The 21,907-nt window shown below is 34.8% G+C and overlaps 1 pseudogene; it reads left to right on the forward strand.

Annotated features, from left to right (window-relative positions):
- The first annotated feature begins 8,814 nt into the window (after positions 1 to 8,814).
- The window catches only part of LOC116882146, a 79,248-nt pseudogene continuing 66,155 nt past the window's right edge, over positions 8,815 to 21,907 (forward strand).

Below are 21,907 nucleotides of genomic sequence, written 5' to 3' on the forward strand. Positions count from 1 at the left end.
GCTCATTTCCCCCTTCTTCCAGCCCCTGGTAATCACCTATACTCTGGTTCTATGACTTTCACTATTTTATTTTATTTTATTTTATTTTATTTCATTTTTTACATAAAACAGATCTTACAAATGTTTGTATTAATGAAATTTGAATAAGGGCTATTGCTAAATTCTTATTTGCTCATCTCTTTTTTACAAATTCACTACCCAGATCAGTGATTTGGGATGATCTCATATCTTTAGCTGAGAACATTTTCTGAGGTTAGAAGCTTTTTTTTTTCAGACTTTTACCATATCCTAATTAAGCCTATTTGGTCATTCTGTATTTGAGTGTAACTAATTGCAGTATCTAAACACTAGTTGTTGTAGCCTCTTAGGATCCATTCTTTTATATTCCACATATAAATAACATCATTCAGGATCTATCTTTCAACCTCCTTAAAAGAATGTCCTCCAGGCTTACATACATTGTTGCAAATGACAGGGATTCCTTATCTTAAGATGTTGAATAATATTGCTATATCATCACATATATAATATTTATAATGAGATATTAATATAATGCTATATAATATAATATTTGCACACACATATTTTCTTTATCCATTTACTCATCGACATTTAGGTTGTTTCCATATCTTTGCTATTGTGAATGATGCTGAAATAAACATGATATAGCAGATTTATTCTTAATTTTTTGAGAAATATCTGTATAATTTTCCATAATGGTTGTACCATTTTACATTCCCAACAAGAGTGTAAATGTGTTCCCTTTTCTACACATCTTAACAAACACACAGTATCTTTTTCTTTCTGATAATAACCATCCTAACAGATGTGAAGGTATATCTCATAGTGATTTTGAATTGCGTTTTCCTGATGACTAGTGAGAGTGATCACCTTTTCATATACCTTTGTCCATTCCTATACCTTCTTTTAAGAGATGTCTATATAAGTCATCTGCTCATTTTTTCATTGGGATATTTGAGCTTTTGTTATTGAGTTGTATGAATTTCTTACATATTTTGGATGTTAACCTCTTATCACATAAAATATTTGTAAATATTTTCTCTCATTCTGTCAGTTTTCTCATTGCTCTATTGATTGTTTCTTTTGTCACTCAGGAGCTTTCTAGTTTGATGCAATTCTACTTTCCTATTTTTGGTTTGCTGCCTATGCTTTTGGTGTCAATTGCCACCCCGCCCCAAAATCACTGTGTAGAACAATGTCAAAAAGCTGTTTCCCTATGTCTTCTTTTAGGCATCTTCTTTCAGACATATTATGGTTTCAGGTATTACATTTAAATATTTCATCCATTTTGAGATTTTTGTATATGTTGTGAGACAGGGATCAAATTTAATTTTTCTGCATATACATATCCAGTTTTCTTAAGACAGTTTATTAAAACAAAAACTGTTCTGTTCCTATATTGTGTTCTTGGTACTCTTGTCAAAGTTCAGTTGACCATTGATGTGTGGATTTATTTCTGAGATCTCTATTCTGTTCTACTGGTCTATTTGTCTATCTTTATGCCAATATAATACTCCTGATTATTATGGTTTTGTGATATAGTTGAAATCATGAATTATGAAGCTTACTGCTTTGTTCTTCTCACTCAGTATCCCTTTGACTTTTAAGGGTCTTTATGGTTTCATGTAAATTTTAAGATTTTTGTTTCTATTTGGTAAGAAATGCCATTGTGATTTTGATAAAATTTTCATTGAATCTGTAGATTGTATTGGGTAGTAGGCACTTTTTTTAAAAGATTTTTAAAAATTTATTTGACAGAGAGAGAGAGAGAGATCACAAGTAGGTAGAGTGGCAGGCAGAGAAAGAGGGAGAAGCAGGCTTCCCATTGGGTAGAGAGGCAGATGTGGGACTCAATCCCAGGACCCTGAGATCACGACCTGAGCCAAAAGCAGAGGTTTAACCCACTGAGCCACCCAGACACCCCAATATGCACTTTTTAACAATATTAAATCTTCCAAACTATGGACACGGATGTCTTTCCATTTATTTGTGTTTTATTTTACTTTCTTCATCAAAGTTTTCTAGTTTTCATTGTACAAATGTTTCATCTCTTTGATTGTTTATTCCAAAGTGATCCTTTGTGTTGTTATTGTGATTGAATTCGTTTTCTTAACATTCCAAAAAGTTAATTGTTTGTGCATACACACATGACTGGTTTTTGTATGTTAACTTTGCATCCTGCAACTTTGCTAAATTTCCTAGTTTTGGCATTTTTTTTTGTTTAGTCCTTAAAGTTTTCTATATATATAAAATCATATCATCTTTAAGGAGAGATAGTTTTACTTTTTCTTTTCTTTTCTTTCTTTTTTTTTTTAAAGAAGTAAAGAATGCAGGCATCCTGTCTTGCTCCAGATTTTGCAAGAAAAGTTTTGATGTTTTGTTTAGTTTGAAGTTTTCTTTATGATGTTAGTTTTGGGCTTTTCAATATGGTCTTCATTGAGGTAAGTTTCCATTATATTTGATACATATTTGAATTAAGATCATTCATTATATTTATCACATTTATAAGATACAGATATGAATCTCTTTCTCTTATAGTAAGTGATCAATACATTAAATCTGAGCATTGTTATCACTTTTCACAATTGTATGAAAACAATAAAGTTCCACAATGTTTCTCTTTTTCATTATATTCCACAGTGTTCAAAGGTGAATTAATTTTTGAAATTTACTTCACCAGCTTATTCCAAGTATCTAGTGCATTGTTCATTTAATTATCTTATTTTCTAGTCTTAAAATATGATACTCTATTTGTGTTATGACATTCTATATAATTTCAAATACTGTCAGAAGTATGCAAGAATAATTTTTAAACAACAAATAAATGGAATGTTTAATGTTATACTTGCTAGTTCAGAAAAGTTATTTCTGCCTTTATGCTTATGATTTTCAGAACTAAGGTTTATCTGACTCCAAAGACAAACATGTCATTACAGGACATGTAAATTGAGCTGATTTTTTTAAATTACATATGGTATTATCAAATCTTTTATGGCTACTTACAAAAGTAGCCATTGTAATGCAGCTGGTTATTCTCTTCTGTACATGTTTATTCGTATAACTTTTAACTTTATAATATACCATATATATTATTTATTTATGATGTCTGTTGTCCATCTCTCATAATTATATTTATGTTTCACAATGGCAAGGGTCATTTTTTTAAAACTATTTACCAATATATATCATGTTCTTAGGAAAACACATATTGCACAGTAGGAACGCAATATATTTCAGTTGAATTATTGAATGAAATATCCTTTAACTTTATATCCCATCTCCAGTTATCCAGTCTTTTTCCAGTCCATTCTCATCATTATTTTTCTTTTTGCAATTCATATTCATGACTTAAGCCATGGCACTTAAGATTCTAGCCTAACTATTCTATGGGAAAAAAAAATTTCTGTAACCTATTAAAGACCTTCTAAATACTAGATATGATAAGCACATTTTTCAACCATTGTATTCTTTTTTGGGCTACATTTAACACTCTTTGAAAGGACCTAGTTCTTAAAGCTCACCACTATCTTTTATTCCCATTATAATATTATTTTTTTTTTCTCTATGATTATACCGTCTCTGACTTCTTCCTGAGTTCTTCTTTCATGGGCCTCATTAATACTGTTACTTATTGCAAGAAATCCATTCTTGGCCCACACTTTTCTCAGTCTGAATACTTTTTATGATTAATCTAGTCTATGATCATAGTATCAACTATTACATTTAACTTACAGAATGTATAATTACAAAAGAGAGCTCTACACCAAGTTTCAGAATCATGCATCCAACCGCTTGCTGAATAACTCCTCCTGGAAAGGCAATGTTACTTTAGACTCTCTAGCACAAATAATAAACTCAGTTTAACAACACAAACTGCTATTTCTCCTGCCTACCCTAGTAAATGATACCTTCAATCATTCAGATAACCAACCTAGAAATCTGAAATATATCCTTGGATCTCTTACCTTCTCACTCAATCAGCAAATCTTACCGATTTTCCACCTATTTTTTTCTTTAATGTGATTAATTACCATTCTTATCAATATCACCATAGTTAGATTCCCTATCACCCATTATCTGTCACTCCCCATCACCTATCACTTATATCTAGGTGACTTGTTGGATATAAAATTTGAAGGAAAAACAAAAAAAGCATAACATGACATCCAGATTTCTGTGTGTTTCTCAGATGACTGGGAAGATAGTAGTGTTATAAAAGAGCTTAAAACATTATTCCAGTCCCCAGGACAGTTTTCACCCAAGCCACTCATTAATGTTTTTCCAAAACAGTATTTTGGAGTTGTCAACATAAAGATATAGTTGAAACCATCAAATTAGGTGAATCATCCATGAAAGGTGTAAATAAAAGGGGAAATCAGGGCACCAGGGTAGCTCAGTCAGTTAAGCATCTGACTCTTGATTTCAGCTCAGGTTATAATCTCACAATTGTGCGATTGAGCCCCGCATCAAGCTCCACACTCAGTGTGGGGTATACTTTGGATTCTCTCTCTGCCTCTCTCTCCTCTCTCTTTCTCTCTCTCTCTCTCTCTCTCTATCTCTCAAAATAAATACATAAAATGTTTTAAAAAGGAGAGAAAGAGCTCAAGAATACATTTGTTAGCAGGAGGTGGTGTCTGTTTCAGGAAGAGGCAAAAACTAATGGGATAAAGAAGTGAACAGAGATAAGATCATTAAGAGCCTTATAAGACATTATGAATAATTTAGAATATATCACAGGTTCAAGGAGGAAAATTTAAAGTTTTAATTCAGATAAATGAATGCCACATTAGGGTTGCGTTTAAAGATGATATTGATTGAGGTGTGAGGAATGGATTATTCTTGGGGAAAAGCAAAACTTCTCTAGAGGCAGAAAAATTAGTAAGTGCAGTCATCTTACAAGAGATGATAGTAGCATGGGCCAAGTCAGTAGACAAACATGCCAAATTGATCATTGTAAAAGATGTGTATTGTTTGGGGAGTGCCTTGTGAAAGAGCAAATGGATGAACTGCCAAGTTTCAGATTCCGATTATAAAGGATTATTAATTAGAACAATAGGGAAGTAAATTAAACCCTAAAATAAAATTTTGTTTAAGAGGAAATGCTTAACATCACAATTATAGATATGGAAAAAGTCTACATATTAAAAAAATGCAGAGATAAAAACAAAGTGTTTCACAGATCAAGTATCAAAATCCTGGGAGAGCAATTTAGAAACTACACTGGAAGGGTTGGAGGATAATGGTGTTTGAAGTAATTAGATAAATTAATGAGGGAACAAACTTAGATCAAGTAATGGGGAAATGATTTTCAGGAAGAGATATTTAAAGTAAAACTTGAAAAAATAAAGAGACACTTGAAAAATTAGTCAATATTAGATGAAAAGATTAGGAAAATAGTATCTCAGCTAGAAAAAAAAATTGCAAAGATACTGAAGTGAGTGGTATTTTTAAGAAGTAAAAGAATAGCAGGAACTTGATTTCAGAAACATGGGGAAAGAATAATACAAAATAAAATTGAAATGTAAATCCAGGACATGTAAGACTTACTGATATTTCTTTTTTTAAATAACAAATGGTATCCATAATCAAAAAACTATCAAAAACTAATCAAAAGCTTCTGCAGAGCAAAGGAAACAGTCAAGAAAACAAAGAGGCAACCCACGGAATGGGAGAAGATATTTGCAAATGACAGTACAGACAAAAGGTTGATATCCAGGATCTATAAAGAACTCCTCAAACTCAACACATACAAAACAGATAATCATATCAAAAAATGGGCAGAAGATATGAACAGACACTTCTTCAATGAAGACCTACAAATGGCTATCAGACACATGAAAAAATGTTCATCATCACTAGCCATCAGGGAGATTCAAATTAAAACTACATTGAAATATCATCTTACACCAGTTAGAATGGCCAAAATTAGCAAGACAGGAAACAACATGTGTTGGAGGGGATGTGGAGAAAGGGGAACCCTCTTACACTGTTGGTGGGAATGCAAGTTGGTGCAGCCACTTTAGAGAACAGTGTGGAGATTCCTCAAGAAATTAAAAATAGAGCTTCCCTATGACCCTGCAATTGCACTACTGGGTATTTACCCCAAAGATACAGATGGAGTGAAAAGAAGATCCATCTGTACCCCAATGTTTATAGCAGCAATGGCCACGGTGGCCAAACTGTGGAAAGAACCAAGATGCCTTTCAATGGATGAATGGATAAGGAAGATGTGGTCCATATACACTATGGAGTATTATTCCTCCATCAGAAAGGATGAATACCCAACTTTTGTATCAACATGGACGGGACTGGAAGAGATTATGCTGAGTGAAATAAGTTAAGCAGAGAGAGTCAATTAACATATGGTTTCACTTATTTGTGGATCATAACAAATAGCATGGAGGACATGGGGAGTTAGGAGAAGGGAGTTGGGGGAAATTGGAAGGGGAGGTGAACCATGAGAGACTATGGACTCTGAAAAACAATCTAAAGGGTTTGAAGAGGTGGGGGGGTGGGAGGTTGGGGGAACCAGGTGGTGGGTATTAGAGAGAGCACAGACTGCATGGAGCACTGGGTGTGATACAAAAACAATGAATACTGTTATGCTGAAAATAAATTTAAAAAATTATATAAAAAAAAAACTAAAAGCCCAGGACTAGATGGATTCACAGGTGAATTCTAGAAAGCATTTAAGGAAGATTTAATACCTCTTCTCCTCAAACTATTAAAAAAAATAGAAGTAAAAGGAAAATTTCCAAATACATTCTATGAGGGCAACATTACTGATAGCAAAACCAGGCAGAGTCAAGAAAAGAAGAGAGAGAAAAAGGAAAGAAAGAAAGAAAGAAAGAAAGAAAGAAAGAAAGAAAGAAGAAAGAAAGAAGAAAAGAAAGGAAAGGAAAAGAAAAGAAAGGAAAGAGGAAGGAAGGAAAGAAGGAAGGAAGGAAGAAAGAAAATAGGCAAGCAAGCAAGAAACCTACAGGCCAATATCATTGATAAACATAAACACAAAAATTCTCAAAGTATTAGCAAACTACATTCCCAATAATACATAAAAAAGATCATTCACACAATCAAGTGAAATTTATTCTGGAGATGCAAGCATGGTACGGTATTAGCAAATGAATCAACAAGATACAAAACAAAAAGTAAAATCAATATAGTTACCTCAATATATGAAGAAAAGCATTGATAAAATTCAATATTTACACATGACAAAACCTCTCAACAAAATGGGAACACAATGAAGGTCATATATGAAAAACCCACAGTTCACATCATATTCAAAGGTGAGAAACTGTGAGCTTTTCCTCTAAGACTGGGAATAAGACAAGAATGTCTACTCTTGGCACTTTTAGTCAAGTGGCAAAGATGAAATATACTAATAACAGAGTACCAGATAGAAAAATTAAGAAACAATCTGGCTCAGTTGGTTAAGTGTCTGACTCTTAATTTCAGCCCAGGTCATGATGTAAGGGTGGTGAAGCAAGCCCTGTGTCAGGCTCTGCACTGGGCATGGAGCCTTCTTAAGATTCTCTCTTTCCCTCTCCCTCTGCCTTCACTCCCCTTTTGTGTGTGCATTCCAGGGGAGGTTGTAAGATGGCAGTGGAGGGAAGAGGACACTAGGCTTGCCTCATCCCATGAGTACAACTAGATAAATATCAAGTCATCCTAAATACCCCACAAATTGAACTGAAGACTAAGAACAAATTTCACAAGGTAGACAAGAGACCACACTGAGGAAAGTAGGAAGTGCAGAGATGCAGTTTAGGAGAGAAACAGATTGTGGCCACTGAGATGGGGAAGGATCTGAAGTGGCAAAGAAAGGAAAGAGACAGGTTAGCACAGAGGGGAGTACATGGGGAAAACAAATCAACATAACGATTTGCTTGGAAAACAAGAGGGGCTGGATTTCATGAGTTCTTGCAACCAATGGGCTTAAAACCTGGACTTCTATAAGGTCAGCAGACTTGGCTGGGACAGAGCCTATAGACATTGCACTGCTCTTGGAGAAAAGATGAGAAAACAACCCATAGGCATACAGCATGGAACAGTGATCTGAATAATGCTTGGAGCACACAGTGGGGAGTTTATTTGCTCATCTTGGAGCACATCCTAGAGAGACAGAATCCAAAGAGAGAATCTTCTGAGAACAAAGGAACTGGCTAGAGCTGCTTCCCTTCCCCCACTCCTCAGCATAACACAGGGTCATCTGCAGGAACCAGCAGAGTGCAAACACAATCTACCTAACATGCTTACACCAAGCTCAGCCCCACACACTCCAGTAGAACCAACACTACTAGTCACCATTACCTCACTACCAGCAAAGCAGTTACCCTTCCCCAGAAGACCAGCCCAAACACTTGCCCACACCATGTCTTATGATATGAAAGTATTATGGAGCCTTAATTCTGTCATCGGTGACCACAGGTCTCATTTCACAAACAGATCAGAACACACCTAGTTAAATCATGTCACAATCAGGCCAAGGGCCAAACACAAATGACAGAAATCAAAGAGAGCCTCTGTAGGTGCCTAGCCTGAAAAATGAAGAAGCCAGGACTAACAAAGCACATGTGCAGCACACATTAGACACATATCTGGAAATGCCAGGCTCTGGGGCACAGGGGGCAAAACATTGTAGGGCACTCCAGGACCTCTTTTTCATAAAAACATTACTCTGAAGAAGAAGAGACATAGCTAACTTTCCTAACATAGAAAAACAGGAACAGAGACTTGGACAAAATCAGAAGACAGAAAAATTTATCCCAAATGAAAGAATAAGACAAGGCTATGGCAAGAAATCAAAGCGAAATAGATACAAGAAATATGCCTGATAGAGAATTTAAAGAAATAATCATAAGGACCCTCAATGGACTTGAGAAAATAGTGGAAGACCAGAATGAGACCCTTAATGAAGAGATAAGGAAAAGCACCGCAGAGATAAAGGGCTCAGGAAAACAAAAGAAACACATGCTTGATGGAATGAAGAGCAACCTGGAGAAAGCAGAAGAATGGATTAATGACATGGAATACAGAGTAATGGAAAATAATCAAGCTAAAAAAAGAAAGAAAAAAGAATTATGCAAAATAAGAATAGACAAGGAGAACTAAATGACGCCATTGAACGTAATAATATTCATATCATGAGTCCCAGAAGAAGAAGAGACAAAGGGGGTCAGAAATATTTTTCAAGAAATAATAGCTGGGGTGCCTGGGAGGCTCAGTGGGTTAAAACCTCTGCCTTCAGCTCAGGTCATGATCCCAGGATGCTAGGATTGAGCCCCGCATTGGGCTCTCTGCTCGGCAGCCAGCCTGCTTCCTCCTCTCTCTCTCTCTGCCTGCCTCTGCCTACTTTTGATGGATGTCAAATAAATAAATAAATAAATCTTTAAAAAAAAGAAATAATAGCTGATCAAGATGTAAATATGTGGATTCTTCTGTACAATAAAGCACCAGTGAAGTTAAAATAATAATAATAATAATAATAATAATAATGGAGAAAATTTCCCTAATATGTGGAAGGGAACATACCCAGATCCAGGAGGCACAGAGAACTCCCATAAAATCAACAAAAACATTGGAGAAGTGTCTGTTCATATCTTCTGCCCATTTTTTGATATGATTATGCTTTGTGTGTGTTGAGTTTGAGGAGATCTTTATAGATCCTGGATATCAACCTTTTGTCTGTACTGTCATTTGCAAATATCTTCTCCCATTCCGTGGGTTGCCTCTTTGTTTTGTTGACTGTTTCCTTTGCTGTGCAGAAGCTTTTGATTTTGATGAAGTCCCAAAAGTTTATTTTCGCTTTTGTTTCCTTTGCCTTTGGAGACATATCTTGAAAGAAGTTGCTGTGGCTGATATCGAAGAGATTACTGCCTATGTTCTCCTCTAGGATTCTGATGGATTCCTGTCTCACTGGATGTTGGAAGGGGAGGTGAACCATGGGAGACGATGGACTCTGAAAAACAATCTGAAGGGTTTGAAGTGGCGGTGGGTGGGAGGTTGGGGGAACCAGGTGGTGGGTATTAGAGAGGGCATGGTTTGCATGGAACACTGGGTGTGGTGCAAAAACAATGAATACTGTTATGCTGAAAAAATAATCAACAAAACCAGGCCAACACCAAGACACATTTTAATTAAATTTGCAAAATTTTGAGATAAAGGAAAAAAAAAGTAGCAAGGAATAAAGAAGAAGAAGGAGGAGGAGGACAACGATGAGGGGGAGAAGGAGAAGGTGACAGTAACATATAAGGGAAAGCCCACAAGTCTAGCAGGAGATTTTTCATCAGAAGCTTTCCCAGGAGGGGTGCCTGGATGGCTAAGTTGGTTAAGCATCTGCCCTTGGCTCAGGTGATGGTCTTGGGGCCCTGGGATCATGCCCTGAGTTGGGCTCTCTGCTCAGGAGGGATTCTGCTTCTTCCTCTGACTCTCCCTCTGTGCTTGCTCACTCACTGTCTCTAAAATAAAGAAAAAAAATCTTAAAAAAAAAGAATTTTTCCAAGCCAAAAGAAAATGGCATGATACATTTAATTTGCCAAATGGGAAAATTCTGCAAGCAGGAATATTGTATCTAGCAAGATTATAATTCAGAAAAGAAGGAGAGATAAATAAGTTCCCAAACAAACAAAAACTAAAGGAATTTATGACAACTAAATCAGCCCTGATTGAAATATTAAAGGGGATAATTTGCATAGAAAGGAGAGAACAAAAGTGGCAGTGTAAAGGTTGGAAACATGAAAGAAGTAAAAATGAAGGTATCTGAAAAAAAATAGTCAAAGAATTCACAAAATAAAAGGATGTAAAATATAACAACACATACTAAAATGTGAGTAGGAGAGGAGTAAAAAATGTGTTCAAACTTAAACAACCATCAATTTAATATAGGCTACTATATACAGAAGAAGTTGTATATAAACCTAATGGTAACTATTTATCAAAAACCACAAATAAATATGCAAAGAATAAAAAGAAAGAACTCCAAATATATGACTAAAGAAAATTACAAAACCAGGAAAGACGGAAAGACAAGGATCAGAGAAAATGATCATGCCATGATCCCAGGATCCTGGAAGCAAGCCCACAATGGGCTCCCTGTTTAGCAGAAAGCCTGCTTCTCCCTCTCCATACATGTGATCTCTGTCTATCTCTCTGTCAAATAAATAAATAAATAAAATATTTTAAAAATGCAAAAAAAGAGAAAGAAACAAACCAAAAAAAAAAATACTAAAATCATAATACCTTCACATATATCAATAAGTATTTTGAATATTAGTGAAATAAATGCTCCAATCAAAAGACATAGGGTGTCAGAATGAATAAAAAACAAGATCCGAGTCACCTGGATGGCTCAGTCCTTAAGTGCCTGCCTTTGGCTAGGGTCATAATCCTGGAGTCCTGGAATTGAGTCCTAGCATCTGGCTCCCTGCTTGGCAGGAATCCTGATTCTCCCTCTCCCACTTCCCCAGCTTCTGTTCCTGCTCTCCCTGTCTCTCTCTTTCCGTCAAATAAATAAATTAATTTTAAAAAAACAAGATCCACCTATATGCTGCCTATAAAATATTTTTTAGACCTAAATATGCTTGCAGAATGAAAGGGGGGGTGGAGAAATACCTATTATGCAAATAGTTGTCAAAAGAAAGCCAGAGTAGCAATAGTTATATCATACAAAATAAACTTTAAAACAAAGATTGTAAATAGAAACAAAGTAGGACATTATATACTAACAAAGAGGACAATTCAACAAGAATGTATGATAAGTATAAGGATTTATGCAACCAACATAGGAGCGTCCAAATACATAAAATTGTTAACAAAGTAAATTGTAATAATACCATACTGTAGAAGACAGTACTGACCCATTTATACCAATGGCTAGATCATATAAATGGAAAATCAAGAAATAGTGGCTTTGAATGACACACTGGACCAGATGAATTTAACAGATATATTCAGAAATCCCTGTCATACACATTCTTTTCAAGTCCACACAGAACTTTACCCAGCATAGGACACAAATTAATCCACAAAACAAGCCTCAACAAATTAAAAAAAAAATGAAGTCATAATATGAGTCTTTATGACCACAGCACTATAAAACTAGAATTCAACCACAGGGAAAAAAAAATCTCAAAACATCACAAATATATGGTGGTTAAATAACATGCTACTAAAGAATGAAAGCATCAACCAGGAAATAAATGAAGAAATTAAAAAAAGTATATGGAAACAAATGAAAATGAAAACATAAAAACCAAAAACTTTGGGGTGAAGCAAAAGTGTTTCTAAGAAGGAAATTTATAGAACCAAAGGCCTACCTGAAGAAGCAAGAAAAATATCAAATAAACAACCTAAACTTACACCTAAAGAAGCTAGAAAAAAAAAAAAAACAGCAACAGCAACAACAAAAAGATGAAGCCAGTAGAAAGAAGGAAATCATAAAGATTAGAAGAAAAATAAATGATACAGAAACTAAAAGAACAATAGAACAAATCAATGAAACGAGGAGCTGGTTCTATAAAAAAAAAATCAAGAAAATTGATGACCTTTAGCCAGACATACCAGGAAATTAAAGGGAAAGGATTCAACTAAATCAAATCACAAATGAGAATAGACAAATAACAACCAATGACACCAAAATACAAACAATTATAAGAGAATATTATTAAAAATATATGCCAACAAATTATAACCTAGAAGAAAGGGATAATTCGTAGAAGCATATAACCTACTAGAACTGAAAAGGGAAGAAATAGAAAATCTGAACAGATTGATAACCTAATAATCAGCAAATAAATATAATCACTAATCAAAAAATTCCCAACATTAAAAGTCCTGGAATAGATGACTTCACAGGAGAAAAATACCAAACATTTAAAGAAGTGCTAATACCTATTCATCTCAAACTAAAAATAGAAGAGAAAGGAAAACTTCCAAAGTCACTCTATAAGGTCAGTATTACCTTAATACCAAAATCAGATAAAGACACCACTAAAAAGAGAACTACAGGACAATATCCCTGATGAACTTAGATGTAAAAATCCTCAACAAAATATTAGCAAACCAAATCCAACAATACATATAAAAACATCATTCACTAGAATCAAATGGGATTTAATTCTGGGTTAAAATGGTGAATATGATATACCACATTAATAAGAGAAAAAGATAAGACCCATATAATCATTTAAATATATGCAGAAAAAAGCACTTGAAAAAATATAAATATATTCATGTTAAAAACCCCCAAGAAAGTATGTTTCAAGGAAATATAACTCAACAAAATAAAGGCCAAATATAAAATACCCATACCTAACATCTTCCTTAATGGTGAAAAACAGAGCTTTCTCCTAAGATCAGGAAGAAGTGAAGGATGTCCTCTTTTACCACTTTTATACAATATAGTAGTGGAATTAAGTCAAGCAGAGAGAGTCAATTATCATATGGTTTCACTTATTTGTGGAACATAACAAATAGCATGGAAGACATGGGGAGTTTGGAGAAGGGAGTTGGGGGAAATTGGAAGGGGAGGTGAACAATGAGAGACTAAGGACTCTGAAAAACAATCTGAAGTGTTTGAAGAGGTTGGGGGGTGGGAAGTTGGGGGAACCAGGTTGTGGGTACTAGAGAGGGCACAGATTGCATGGAGCACTGGGTGTGGTACAAAAACAATGAATACTGTTATGCTGAAAATAAATTAAGAAAATTATATATATATATAAAAAAAAAACATACAGTACAAGCCTGGAGCATTTTTTGGTGTCAGAAAGTAAGAAAGTGCTCAAAAAGCAAAATAAACGAAGAAAAAAACAAAAAAAATAAAACCAAATTGAAGAAAGGACAAAGAAGCTAATGGAAAGAATTCCCAATGGACAGAGCTGGAACAATCTGAGCAGGAAAATAAAATACTGTTCAGGTCCTTTGTCCATTTCTTAATTTGTTTATTGTTATTGCATGATAAATGTCTTTTATATATTTTGAATATTAACACTTTACCAGATATGTGGTTTGCAAATATATTTTCCCCTGTTCCCTTAAAAAAAAAATAGTAGTGGAAGTTCTAGCCTCAGCACTCAAACAAAAGTAAAGGACATTGAAATAAGTAAGGAAGAATTAAAACATTATTTGCAGATGACAACGTATTATCTGTAGAAAACTTGAAAGATTAAAAAAATACCTTAAAGAACTCATAAACAAATTTAGTAATTCACAGAATACAAAATCAATGTACAGAAATCTGTTGCATTTCTATACACCAATAATGAAGCAGCAGAAAGAGAATTTAAGGAATTGACCCCATTGCAACTGCACCAAAAATGATGGAATAGCTAGGAATAATCTTGTCCAAATAGGTAAAAGTCCTGTAGTCTGAAAACTATAAAATATTGAGGAAAAAATTTGAATATGACACTAAGAAATGGAAAGATATTCCAGGCTCATGGATTGGAAAAACAAATATTGTTCAAATGTCTACACTATCCGAAGCAATCTACACATTTAATGAAATCCCTATCTAAATACCACCAGCATTTTTAACAGAACTAGAACAACATTAAAATTTGTATGGAACCACAAAAGACCCTGAATACTCAAAGCCATCTTCAAAAAGAAAAGCAATGCTGGAGGCATCACAAATCCAGACTTCGTGTTATATTGTAAAGCTGTAGTAATTCATGAGAGACTGCGGACTCTGAGAAACAAACTGAGGGTTTTGGAGGGGTGGAGGGTAGGAGGTTGGGTGAGCCTGGTGGTGGGTATTATGCAGGGTATGTATTGCATGGAGCACTGGGTGTGGTGCATAAACAACGCATTCTGGAACACTGAAAAACATTTTAAAAAATTTAAAAAACTAATGTACTGTATGATGACTAACATAACATAATTAATTAAATAAATAAATAAACAGCCAATTCATACTTAAAAAACAAAACAAAACAAAACAAAAAGCTGTAGCAATTCAAAACAGTATGGTTCTGGCACAAAAATAGACACAAAGATCAATGGAACAAAATAGAAAATCTTGAAGTAAATCCATAATTATATGATCCATTGATTATCAACAAACCAGGAGAGAGTATCCAATGGGAAAAGACAGTCTTTTCAATAAATGGTGTTGGGAAAACTGGACAGCATCATGCAAAGGAAAGAACCTGGGCTACTTTCTTAGATCATTATCAGAAATAAATTCATAATGGATTGAGAATCTATATGTGACATCTGAAACCATAAAAATCCTAGCAGAGAACATAGGCAGTAACGTCTTTCACTTTGGCCATAGCAACTTTTTTCCTTGCTATGTCTCCTGAGGCAAGGAGAATAAAAGCAAAAATAAGCTACTGGGGCTACATCAAAATGAAAGGCTTCTGTACAGTGAAGGAAACAGTAAACAAAACTAAAAGGTAACCTGGAATGGGAGAAGATATTTGCAAATAACACGCCCAATTATGGGTTAGTAGCCAAAATATATAAAGAACTTATATGACTCAACACCCAAAAAATAAATAATCTGATTAAAAATGAGCAGAAGACATTAACAGACATTTATTCAAAGACATCCAAATGTCCAATAGATACATGAAAAAGATGCTCATTATTGCTTTCCATCTGGGAAGTACAAATCAAAACCCCAATGAGATATCACTTCACTCTTGTCAGAATGGCTAAAATCAAGAACACAAGAAACAACAGGTATTGGAGATGATGTGGAGAAAAAGGAACCCTCTAGAACTGTTGGTGGGAAAGAAAACTGGTGCACTCACTCTGGAAGACAGTATGGAGGTTTCTAAAATGTTAAAAATACAACTACCCTATGATCCAGCAATAACACAGATGGATATTTGCTGAAAAAAAATAGAGAAACACTAAATCAAAGAGATACATATACCCCTTTGTTTGTAGGAGCAATTTTTACAATAGCCAAGATATGGAAGAATCCCAAGTGTCCATCAACTGAAGAACAGATAGATATATGTAATCATATAGATAGATAGATAGATAGATATCATACAGTTCTATATATTATAGAATAGAACAGAATAGATAAAGATGTAAGATGTAATATGTAATATATGTTATATATTACATATAATATATATATTTGGAATTCCTGTAGTAAAGACAGCGTGAGTTTTCATGTTGCTATCTTTGTCAGTTCTTTGCAGAATGCCTTGTAGGTGCTAATTAAACCTATATTAATTGACTTTAAATTATTGACATAACTAGAAAATAATAAAGGTATGTGATATCTTATTTTGCAATTCTCCAACAATTATGAAAGGCATAAAAAATGGAACATAGAATACAAAGTAAGTTGTACACAAAATAGCATTTCATTAAATCAGTTGGAAAAATCAGCCAAGTATTTGTTAGTGTAAATCTGGGTTTAAATTAATATATAATTTTTTCCTCTATCTCTGTATTTATGATTATTCTACTATCTATATAAAACAACCATAGAGGAGTGAAAGCAGGAAAGCAAGAAAGAATAAAGGAAGAGAGAAAAAGAGAAAAAGATGGAGGAAGGGAGAGAGAGCTAGAAAAAGCCAGAAATTTCATTAATTTGAAATTACATTTGGAGATTGTCCTTTCTTTATTTACTTGTGCTTCAAAACAAGAAGATAATTCCAGTGTTGTGGATATTCAGAAACCTAAATAATATATATATATCCTTACAACTTGACAGAGAGTAGTACAGTTTTTGAAAACTTAAAAATATATAGTTATACTTAATATATATTTAATACATATCTTATATTTTATATATTTAATATATGTAATATATAATATTAGATATATATAAGATGTATATGGAAGATATATATGTATATATACTGATCTTCTTCTATATTTGCTTTAATACAATCAATATTCTCAGAGGGTAGATAAACATAAAGCTAAGGCACTGTGATTTGCCAGCATGATAAGGAGTAATACCTTTCATATTTTCTATGACTCAAGGTAATATTCTGTACCTAATGGGGATCTAAAGATGGAGGTACAAAGTTCAACCTGAAAATGAGACTAAAATTTGTGTTAGATGAAATATGCTTAAAAAAAGAAAAAAAAATATTTGTATACTTATAGCAGAAGGAGCAGCCTAGGCAAATTACAACAGACAATTTGTAGTAGAATTCTCCCCTTGCCATAAGGGAATCTCATAATTGTCTGTCTGAATATCACTTGATGTACTCCTTTAGACCCCTGAAATTATATGGGCAGAAAACTCTTTGTAGAAATCCAAGTGGAAGGGAGATTATAACAAATTATTAACACCTTTGGTTCCTTTACCTCAGGTTACCTCATTGAATTAGCTATTTGAAAATAAGCAGCCTTCTTCTACATATAGCTGTCCAATTTTCCCAACACCATTTATTGAAGAGACTGCCTTTTTTCCACTGGATATTTTTTCCTGCTTTGTCGAAGATTATTTGACCATAGAGTTGAGGGTCCATATTGGGGCTCTTACTCTGTTCCACTGGTCTATGTGTCTGTTTTTATGCCAGTACCATGCTGTCTTGGTGATCACAGCTTTGTAGTAAAGCTTGAAATCAGGTAACATGATTCCCCCAGTTTTATTTTTGTTTTTCAACATTTCCTTAGCAATTTGGGGTCTCTTCCAATTCAATAAAAATTTTAGGATTATTTCCTCCAGCTCTTTGAAAAATACTGGTGGAATTTTGATTGTAATGGCATTAAAAGTATAAATTGCTATAGGCAGTATAGACATTTTAACAATGTTTATTCTTGTTAAACATGGCATGGAATGGTCTTCCTTCCTTTTGTTTCTTCTTCAATTTCTTTCATGAGTGTTCTATAGTTCCTCAAGTACAGATCCTTTACCTCGTTGGTTAGGTTTATTCCCAGGTACTTATGGTTCTTGGTGCTATAGTAAATGGAATCAATTCTCTAATTTCCCTTTCTGTATTTTCATTGTTAGTGTATAAGAAAGCCACTGATTTCTGTACACTGACTTTGTATCCTGCCATGTTACTGAATTGCTGTATGAGTTCTAGTAGTTAGGGGGTGGAATCTTTTGGGTTTTCCATATAAAGAATCATGTCATCTATGAAGAGAGAGGGTTTGACTTCTTCCTTGCCACTTTGGATACCATTTATTTCTCTTTGTTGTCTGATTGCTGTTGCTAGGACTTCTAATACGATGTAGAATAAGAGTGTTGAGAGTGGGCATCTTTGTCATGTTCCTGATCTCAACGGGAAGGCTGCAAGTTTTTTCCCATTGAGAATGATATGTGCTGTGGCTCTTTCATAGATCTTATGAAGCTCAGGAATGCTCCCTCTATCCCTATACTTTGAAGCGTTTTAATCAGGAATGGATGCTGGATTTTGTCAAATGCTTTTTCTGCATCAATTGAGATGACCATGAGGTTCTTCTCTCCTCTTATTGATTTGTTCTATCAAATTGATTGATTTGCAAATGTTGAACCATCCTTGTAACCCAGGGATGAATTGCACCTGGTCATGGTGGATAATCTTTTTAATGTGCTGTTGGATCCTGTCTGCTAGGATCTTGTTGAGAATCTTAGCATCCATATCCATCAGTGATATTGGTCTGAAATTCTCCTTTTTGGTAGGGCCTTTGCCTGGTTTGGGGATCAGGGTAATGCTGGCTTCATAAAAATAGTCTGGAAGTTTTCCTTCTGCTTCAATTTTTTGAAACAGCTTCAGGAGAATAGTTGTTATTTCTTCTTTGAAAGTTTGATAAAATTCCCCAGGGAATCCATCAGGTCCTGGGCTCTTGTTTTTTGGGAGGTTTTTGATCACTGCTTCAATCTCATTACTAGATATCGGTCTATTCAGATTTTCAATTTCTTCCTGGTTCAATTTTGGGAGTTTATAGTTCTCTAGGAATGCATCCATTTCATCTATGTTGCTTAACTTATTGGCATATAACTGTTGATAATAACTTCTGATGATTGTTTCTACTTCCTTTGTGTTAGTTGTGATCTCTCCCTTTTCATTCATAATTTTATTAATTTGAGCTTTCTCTCTTTTCTTTTGGATTAGTGTGGCCAATGGTTTATCAATCTTATTGATTCAATGAACCAGCTTCTAGTTTCATTGATACTTTCTACTGTATTTCTAGTTTCTACCTCATTTATCTCTGCTCTAATCTTGATTATTTCCCTTCTTATGTGTGGAGTTGGTTTGATTTGTTGTTGGTTCTCCAGTTCCTTAAGGTGTAGATTCTGGATTTTTCAAATTTTTTGAGAGAGGCTTGGATGGCTATGTATTTCCCCAATAGGGCCGCCTTTGTTGTATCCCATAGGTTTTGGAGCAAAGTGCCTTCTCTCTCATTGGTTTCCGTGAATTGTTTCAGTTCTTCTTTGATCTCCTGGTTGATCCAAGCATTCTTAAGCAAGGTGGTCTTTAGCTTCCAGGTGTTTGAGTTCCTTCCGATCTTTTCCTTGTGATTGAGATCCAGTTTCAAAGCACTGTGATCTGAGAATATGCAGGGAATAATCTCAGTCTTTTGGTATCGGTTGAGTCCTGATTTGTGACCCAGTATGTGGTCTATTCTGGAGAAGATTCCATGTACAGTTGAGAAGAATGAGTGTTCTGTTGTTTTAGGGTGGAATGTTCTGTATATATCTATGAAGTCCATCTGGTCCAACGTGTCATTCTATGCTCTTGTTTCTTTATTGATTTTCTGCTTCTATAATCTGTCTATTTCTGAGAGAGGTGTGTTACAATCTCCTATTATTCATGTATTCATATCAATATGACTTTATCTTGATTAATAGTTTTCTTATGTAATTGGCTGCTCCCATATTGGGGGCATAGATATTTACAATTGTTAGATCATCTTGGTGGATAGTCCCTTTAAGAATGATGTAATGTCCTTCTGTATTTCTGACTACAGTCTTTAGTTTAAAATCTAATTTATCTGATATGAGAATCACTACCCTGACCTTCTTTTGAGGCCCATTGGCATGAAAGATGCTTCTCCATCCCTTCACTTTCAGTCTGGGTGTATCCTTAGGTTCAAAATGGGTCTTTTGTAGAGAACATATGAATGGGTCCTGTCGTTTTATCCAATCTGGAACCCTGTGTCATTTTATGGGTGCATTCAGGCCATTTACATTGAGAGTGAATATTGATAGATACATTTTTATTGACATTGTGTTACCTTTGAAGTCTTTCTGTAGATTGTCTCTATATTTCTGTTCAATGATACTCTTAGGATTTTTCCTCTTTTATAGAACCCCCTTAATATTTCCTGCAGTGTCAGCTTGGTGGTTGCATACTCTTTTAAGCTTTGTGGGTCTTAGAAACTCTTGATCTCTCCATCCATTTTGAATGTCAGTCTTGCTGGATAAAGTATTCTTGGCTGCATGTTCTTCTCATTTAGTGCACTGAATTGATCTTGCCAGCCCTTTTTGGCTTGCCAGGTTTCTGTGGACAGTTCGGACGTTATTCTGATGGGCTTTCCTCTGTATGTAAGGAGCTTCTTTGTCCTAGCTTCCTTCAAGAGGGCCTGCCTACAATTATAATTCTTCATTCTTACTATTAGGTGTCTCAAGGACTTTCTAGAATCTATAATCTTGGGGGGAGTTAGTTCTGCCTCTAGTACATGAACGCTGGTTCCATTCATGAGACTGGGAATATTTTAATGGAGAACTTGTTCCACTATATCTTCTAGACTTCTTTCTTTCTCCTCCCCTTCAGGGTTTCCAATAATTCTGACATTGGAATGTTTCATGGCATCATTTATTTCCCTGATTCTGTTTTTGTGGCTTCTAAGCTGTTTGTTCCAGGCTTCCTCCTGATCTTTTTTCTCTATCTGTTTGTCCTCCAGATCACTAATTCTATCTTCTGTCTCAGTTACCCTAGCTTTTAGAGAATTTCGATTAGATTGGAACTCATTGAGAGCATTGTGAACATCATCCCTGGTGGCTTTCAGTTCTGCCCTAATTTGTGAACATCATCCCTGGTGGCTTTCAGTTCTGCCCTAATCAATTCCGTTTGGTCATCCATGGCTTTCTCCAACCTAGCTATTGCCTGGGTAAATGTTATCCTGAATTCCCTTTCTGGCATATTGTCTATGTCGATAACCATTAGCTCTGTCACAGAAGGCCCATCTTCTGTATTTTTCTTCTGTTGGGCATTCCTCCTCCTAGTCATTTTGGTGAGGGATGGCTGAATGGATGTAGCTGGATGTATCGACTGTGGTGCAGTCAAGGTGCACCCTGGAATGCTTCTGAGCAATCAGGAGGCCCCACCCAAATGAGAGAAAAAAGAAAAGAAAAAGAAAAAAGAGAGAGAGAGACAGGGGGAAAAAAAGGCAGATAAAAGAGATGGTTCAGCCCAAATGGGCCCCAAGGTAAGATTGATGAAGTATACAAACAAAAACAGACAGACAAAAAGACTGATAAAAGTATATGACAAGAGAAAAAAAAAAAATATATATATAAGCAAAAAAAAAAAAAAAAGGACCTCGTCAAAAAGAACCCCAAGTTTAAGATTTATATACTATCAGGAAAAACACAAATACACAGAAACACTTGTGGAAAAAAAAAAAAGATGGGAGAGTGTTTATAAATACTCTGTGTGGGCAAGGAAGGTTATTTTGATTCTTCCTGGATGTATCTTGATATCTCTGTTAAAGGACTCAAATTTCCTGAGGTAAAGGGGGATTAAAAATTGGTTTACCTATAGGGGTAGCATTGATTGGGGAAAGGGGATTACCTTGAAGTTTAACTCTATATGAATATTAAAAAATAAAAATAAAGAAAGGAATGAACTAAACTGAACTAAAATAAAATTAAAAAAAATAGAAAAGTAAAAGAAAAACATGGGTATATGTATCAAAAAGTTCAGGTTAGAAGGTTATTATGGAATTTGATGTACTGGACATCTCACTGTGATGG

This window comes from Lontra canadensis, unplaced genomic scaffold, assembly GCF_010015895.1.
Source record: "Lontra canadensis isolate GAN:19392208 unplaced genomic scaffold, GSC_riverotter_1.0 scaffold81, whole genome shotgun sequence".
NCBI lineage: Eukaryota > Metazoa > Chordata > Mammalia > Carnivora > Mustelidae > Lontra > Lontra canadensis.